We start from the raw sequence: 6069 nt of genomic DNA on the forward strand, positions 1-6069 counted from the left end.
TTCCGGTCAAGGGCATGTACCTTGGTTGCGGGCACATCCCCGGTAGGGGGTGTGCAGGAGGCAGCTGGTCGATGTTTCTCTCTCATCAATGTTTCTACCTCTCTATCCCTCTCTCTTCCTATCTGTAAAAAATCAATAAATATATATTTAAAAAAAATATATATATAGTTTATTTCCCTGGCCGGTTTGGCTCAGTGGATAGAGCGTCGGCCTGCGGACTCAAGGGTCCCAGGTTCGATTCCGGTCAAGGGCACGTACCTTGGTTGCAGGCACATCCCCAGTAGCGGGTGTGCAGAAGGCAGCTAATCAATGTTTCTAACTCTCTATCCCTCTCCTTTCCTCTCTGTAAAAAAATCAATAAAATAAATTTTTAAAAAAGAAAGAAAAATATATTTTATTGATTTTTTACAGAGAGGAAGGGAGAGGGACAGAGAATTAGAAACATCAATGAGAGAGAAACATCAATCAGCTGCCTCTTGCACACCCCCTTCCCCCACTGGGGATGTGCCTGCAACCAAGGTGCATGCCCTTGACGGGAATCGAACCTGGGACCGACGCTCTATCCTCTGAGCCAAACCGGTTAGGGCGATTTTTCATCATCACCATTATTATGGCTGACCTCCAGAGGCTTACAGTCTAGTAAGAGGGTCCAGGGGCCGTTTCCTCTTTGGACTTAGTGGGAGGGGTTCTGGGTATGGCCGCAGACTTTGGCAGAGTTGGGTTCAAATCCAGATCTGCAACTCTGGGTGAGTTACTTAAGCTCTGTGAACCTCAGCTTCCATTTCTAGGAAGTGAGGTTGAGTGGGTGTTAGGTGAGAAAATGTGGAGGAAGGGCCCAGCTCCTGTCCAGTATATAAAAGTCGCTTGGTACGTGTTATTCTCTTTATTTCTATTTTCTTTCCCGCCAGCTGGGACCCTTGTCCGGGGACCTATGCGGTGCTGACCTCGCCTGCAGAGGACACCGCGCCCAGCGGTCGGGCTCTCGTGGCAGTGCCGAGCGCTGCCTCCAGGGGCGCCACCACGCCGACCCCGCGCCCTGGGGATTGTTGTTCCCACCGCGGCCACGCGGGGCCGCCTGGGCCTGGAGCTTTAAGTACGGGAAGCAGGGAGGTCGGAGCCCGAGCTGAATCAGGATGTTTTCGGATCACCTTGGTAACTAATAATAAACAACAGCATCATAGTAATAGTAACAGCATCAGATCCACCGGCAACCAATTCAAGAGGCGCATTCGCGTGCTGGGAGGCCGTGAGACTCAAGGGAAGGAGCCAAGCTTAGTCTCAGCCCGGGTTCCAACCCAAACCGCTCACTCTCACGCTCTGCTCCGTAACCTCGGGCCTTTTGAATCTGCTTCCTGGGCTTAAAAATGGGAAACAGTAACAGCTCTTGAGAGGAAGAAAGCACTCCTGGAGGGCCCAGTGGAGGGCCACTTGGGAAAGGCATGTAATGTAATTCTCACCTCTACCCCGTGAGGGAGCTATTATTCAATTCCCTTTACAGCTGGGCCTCTACTGAGGACCTTTTCCCAGGCTCGCCCAGCTTCTCTAGGTCTCCCTCCTAGCACAGCCCAGAGGCCAGTCCAGGAGCTCAGCTCTAAGCCTCACCTTCAGACCCGCTGGCTCCTCTGGACACTGTCCTTCCATCCCCAGGTACCCTACAGATTCAGGGGAGCAAACTCTGGCTATTTCCACTACACACACACACACACACACACACTCACACACACTCACACATGCACTCACACACACACACACTCACAAACACACACTCACACACTCTCACACTCACACTCACACATGCACTCACACTCTCACACACACACACTCACAAACACACACACTCTCAGACACACTCACACACACACACACACTCTCACACACACTCCACACACACATAAAAAACAAAAACTGAAGCTATGCCCCCTCTTCTTCCTACCTACCTCTTCCAATACTCCATCCACTCAGCTCCTCCAGCAAACCGTTCCTGGGCTCTCTCCCCAGGTCACAGCCTTTGCACATGCTGTTCCCTCTACCTGGAACACCCTTCCCCCCAGCTCTAAAGCCTGTTACTTTGGGTGCAGCTTAAATATCACCGCTTCCAGGAACCCCCCTCCCCTGTGTTCCTGCATCTTCATGCTGGCTTCGTGCTTCCTCTACCTCCATTACATTGTGATGTCCCTGAGAGCAGGAACCACACCTATTGAGGGCTCCGTGGTATTGTAGGGCTCAGTGACTGGAACAAAGCGAACACGTGTCCGACGAATGAGTGATTCAACCCAGCTGGGTTTATTCACTGAGCGTTTGCAACAGCCCTCGGCTCAGAGGCCCATGCACAGTCACAGGAACAGGCACAGTCACACACAGTCACATACTCGTAACGAGTCATAAACACTCATGTGCAAGAGGCACACACACAAGCCAAGTTCATCTGGGCTCATGTCTTTCTCTGTGTCTGGGTACCTGTGTGTCCGAGGTACGGTATAGATTCACTCTCTTCTTTTGTGACTTGGGGTCACTGAGAACAAGTGTGTGGCTCCTCTAGCAGCCTGGTAGGCCATAGAAGAGGATGAGCCGTCCCAGCAGACTGGGAATCCCAGGGGAAGTGTGATGTCTCCCTGGCTGGGCCAGGAAGTGTCTTCCCCACCAGCTTGGGAGCTCTTGGATTAGGCTGTCTCCCATCAGACTTGGAGCCCTTGGGGCAGAGCCACAACTCCCCCACTAACTAGTCTTGCTGTTCTGAGGACAGAATGGGTCTGGTTAAGCTGGGTACTCGGGGGTCCGAGGGGAGCTGGATCTCCCCCATTAGACTGGTCCTTCTCACAGGCATGGCTGTGCCTTCCTGACCCCTTTCCCCCCGCCACCCGCCCCCCAGCTAGGCCCCCTCCCATCACAGTAAGAGATTCGGGCTGGCTGGGCTTCCCGGGCTTTGGAAGCAGCAGCAAGCCTAATAGCAACCACACTGCGAGAGGCTGGTCCTGCGGGCCCCTCAGGAGGGTATGACCGGGCCCAACTCAGTGTGTCCTGGCAACTCTTCCGTAGTCTTCGATTCACTCACCGCGCCTGTCTGAGTCCCTGGGAATGGCCCTGCAGCACTCTACCCCCATATGTTGTTTCCTTCTCTCACCAATCCAATCTTGGGCGGTAAGCGTGATCATCACCCCATTTAGATGAGGCAACTGAGGTTTGTTCAGAGAAAAGCAGTGACTTGCCCTAAGTCACAGAGCTGGGAAGTAGCAGAGCTGGATTGCCCACTGCACAGGCTGCCTCCCACCCAGGCTGGAGGAAACTGGGGAGATAGATTCGACAGGTTGCAGTAGCTGGTCATGGGTGAGTGTGTGTGTGTGTGTGTGTGTGTGTGTGCGCCTCACACGCCCAGGTTTCTGGCTCAGGCCTTATGGTGCTGGCTATGGAGACAAGGGTTGCCAGAGGGTGGGAGTGCCTGTTAGTAAGATTGGGAACAGTAAAAGGAGCAGGTTCAACAGGCAGCCAGCCAGGGCAGGCAGAAGGTGAGCCTGAAACCCAGCCTTCCCCATTCACGGCATCACACACACACACACACACACACACACACTCACTCACTCTGCTCCTGACACTGCAGCTGTGGGTTCAAGTTCCATTCACCATCTAACCCCTCTCAGAGCCTCACTTTCCCCATCTGAGAAACAAGAGCAGAGACCCGGCGAGGCCAGCCCTTGGGATTCCTGCTCCTTTAAGCCTTTCCCAGTGGAGGGTGAGGCCAGGCTGCAGGTGAGTGAGTTGCCACATCAGCAGGGCGAGCCCTGCCCCATCCCCTCCCCCAGCTCCAGAGGGAGGTCCCAGAGGCCCCAGAGGATGGTGGGAAGTGGGTGGGGAGAAAGAGTTGAGCCTAATAGGCTGGAGAGCTGGGGATGCCTGCAGGGCTGGGTGAGGGAGGCTGGGTGCGGGAGACTCTGTGTGAGTGTGTCTGAACGACCAAAGTATACAGGACTGTGTGCAAAATGAGTGTGTGTCTTTGAGAGTGAGTACTCAAGTGTGCGAGCTTGTGTGCAAGAATGTGTGAATGTGTCTGAGCACGTCTTTGTGTGCGCCTCTGTGTCTGCAGATGTCCTGGGTGTGCAGGAGTGAGTATGGCTGTGTTCCTGTTGGTGTCCCCCTTTGACTGTGTGGATGTTGTATACAGGAGCGTGTGTGAATGTGTGCCTTTGTGTAGCTATACTTGGGTGCACTAATGCCTGTGAATGTCTCTCAGTGTGTGTGTGTGTGTGTGAGAGAGAGAGAGAGAGAGAGAGAGAGACTATGTGAGCATCCCTGAGTGTAAGGAGTATGTGAATGTGTGTGTCCAAAGTGCCTTTGTGTGACCGCATGGACAAGTGTGTGTGACTCTGTGTCGCTAGCAGAGTCCTCTCAGAATAGGCCTGAGCCTTTGTGAGGCTACTACCTCCATCGAGCAGCTCCTCCAACTGACCCGTGGCTGATGGAGGTACAAAGCCTGCCCAGCCCTGTGCCCCCTGATGACTCGCCTCCTGCCATCCTCCTGCCCCCCAGCCTCCGACCTTAAAGGGCAGTCTCTCTCTTGCCCCGTTTGCCGTCTTCCCACCCAAAGGGAATCTCAGTTCCTTCCTCCTGGAAGCCTTCTATGACCAGAGGAGGTGGGCCTGACATTAGCTAAACCCCTATTGTAGCCCCACTTGATGAATGAAAACAGAGGCTCAAAGCCCTGCGGTGCCCTGCTGCAGGTCACCTGGTGGGCGTGTGTTTGATCACATGACTGCTAGAGCTCAGAGCAGGACCTCTGGCCTCCGCCAGCCCCTTTAATGGCCCTAGGTTAGGGCTCCGGACCTGGGAAGCAGCAAGGAAACTGACATTGGAGGAAGCCCCAGCCACTTGCTTGGTCCTTCCCTTGTCGTTTCATTCACTCCATCTTGCTCAGAGAGGTGAGGCAGCTTGCCCAGGGTCGCACAGCCAGAAAGTAGCCAAGTCAGAAAGTGAACCCAGATCTCATGCTACCAGGGGCAGGGATGGGGGTCGGGTCAGCCCAGAGCTGACTGGCCGCTGGTCCTCAAGAGGAAGGCGGAAAGATGATGAGACATGGGTAGAAATGAGAAAAAGTGACTTGTGACAGTTCTCGTGCGACACCACATCCAGAGCCGAGGTGACACAGTCTCATGTGAGGCCCGACATCCGGGCAGGACTTCCTGTTCTTTTTTTTTTTTTTTTAATTGATTTCAGAGAGGAAGGGAGAGGGAGAGAGAGATAGAAACATCAATGATGAGAGAGTCATTGATCGGCTGCCTCCTGCACGCCCCAACTGGGGATCGAGCCCGCAACCTGGGCATGTGCCCTTGACCAGAATCCAACCTGGGACCCTTCAGTCCGCAGTCCCACGCTCTATCCACTGAGCCAAACCAGCCAGGGCAGGACTTCCTGTTCCCATCAGAGTCCGGCTCCCTGCCCTGGGCGCCCTCCCTTGCGCAGAGGCGCTGGGATGGGGGACACTGTGACTAAGTGGGCCCGGGCTTGAACAACCTGTTCACGGACTGGTCACAAGTATTTGAAATTCCACTATTCACTGCCCCCGTGAGGCTCTTATTTTAGATCAGAACCCAGGCTCCAGGGGAGGTGTCTAGAGCCCCAACCCAGCGTGGGGAGTCTGGTTAGAGCAAGGGTCCCAGACTAATGGCAGTTCTGGGTGCCCTTCTGGAAGAGGGAGGGAAGCAATGAAAATGGGGCGAGAGGCCAGAGGGCATGTGAAGGGTTAACCTCTGGGGGAGGCGGTCTCATTTCATTCTCCCAACAGCCTCTGGGGCAACAGGCTTTCCTCCCCAGTTTTTGATGAGGAAACTGAGGCTCGGGAAGGCAGATACATTGCAAACGCAGGATTTGAATCTCCTCTTTGGACTTCGGTCCAGGGCTCTTGCTGCCCTCTGTGGCTCCCTCTGGATCCCAGGCTGGGCTTCTGCTGGGAAGAGGCCAGACAGGCAGGGATGTGAGAAGCAGGGTTGGTTTGGCTATTTTGGGTGACAAGGACCAGCGAAATGCTCACCTGAGTGTCTGAGGGGTTGCCGTGAGACTCGTGGGGAAGTAAGGAATACA

Source organism: Eptesicus fuscus, chromosome 9 (genome assembly GCF_027574615.1).
Source record: "Eptesicus fuscus isolate TK198812 chromosome 9, DD_ASM_mEF_20220401, whole genome shotgun sequence".
In the NCBI taxonomy this organism is placed as follows: domain Eukaryota; kingdom Metazoa; phylum Chordata; class Mammalia; order Chiroptera; family Vespertilionidae; genus Eptesicus; species Eptesicus fuscus.